This window comes from Elephantulus edwardii, unplaced genomic scaffold (genome assembly GCF_000299155.1).
Source record: "Elephantulus edwardii isolate Elephantulus edwardi_28Jun2011 unplaced genomic scaffold, EleEdw1.0 scaffold00626, whole genome shotgun sequence".
NCBI lineage: Eukaryota > Metazoa > Chordata > Mammalia > Macroscelidea > Macroscelididae > Elephantulus > Elephantulus edwardii.
Window position 1 is genome coordinate 90,762 of NW_006400376.1, and position 1,086 is coordinate 91,847.

A 1,086-nucleotide genomic window follows, 5' to 3' on the forward strand; every position below is an offset into this window, starting at 1 on the left:
CACCTCAGACCCTCCAGGTTTTAGTGGGCTCAAGAGAATTCAGCCGATTTCCCCACTAACCTTTTTCCTTTCAGGTGAGTCTCAATGCAGCTCAGCTCAGCTCTTGGATTGCAGCTTTTGGGTGGGACCACTGCGGGACCACTGCAGGGCAGGCAGGCAGGGCTCCCATTTTTAAAGCTTCTAAAATAATGTATTAGCAAAAGTTCTTATTCAGAATCCTACTGTTCGCATCACGCTGTGATGGTCAGTCTCTGTGGAGCCTAAAGTACTCTCTGGTATCCTCACTATGCAGACTGCTATCCCTCTGGCTCTTCACACTGTGCTCTCCACCACCGCCATCTTCCCCCCTCCCTCAAATGGTATTTCTCTTTGCAACTTTCTTTTCTTTATTTTTTTTTATTTGGAACTTTTTGTGAAAGCGCCATACTGCCTTCCAAAGTGATTGCACCATTTTACACTCCGAGAGTGTATAAGGGTTCCAGTTTCTCCACTACCTTACCAGTGTTTATTGTTTCGTAATTCTAAATTTAGAATGTATATTTAACTTTCAGTGTTTCCTAAGTGCAGGAGATCCTGGCCAGACTGCTATCGTTAAACCTTGTCTTCCCTGCTTCTTTGGCCCTTTGCCTGAACGTTTGAATAAAATGGTCTGATCTAAAATAGAGGGGAAAAAATATGTTCCAGGGGAATGATATAGGAATTAGTTTCAAAACTCTTCTTTACAATTATATTTTGTTCCACACTACATATATTCTCAGCTCATGTATACTATCTTTTGAAACAAAAGCCTTGTTTTTGTCGTAGACAAAGCCTGCCTTCCTGAAGGAATTATGTGTTCCCAGGGTCTAGGGAAAGAGAAGAAAATAAAGAGCCTAGAATCAGGTTGTTGCTATATATCATTGAGTCGAAACTTTCTCCTGGATGATTCTACAGCAACTGTTTAGAGTTAGTAATTAAAGACAATAAAAGGACATATTACATTGGGAAAACCAAGTGTCAGGGACCTCTCTAAAGTGCTAAAGAGTAATGATGTCAACATAAAGACTTAGGTGCACCTGATTTAAGCCATGGTCTTTTCAATCATTT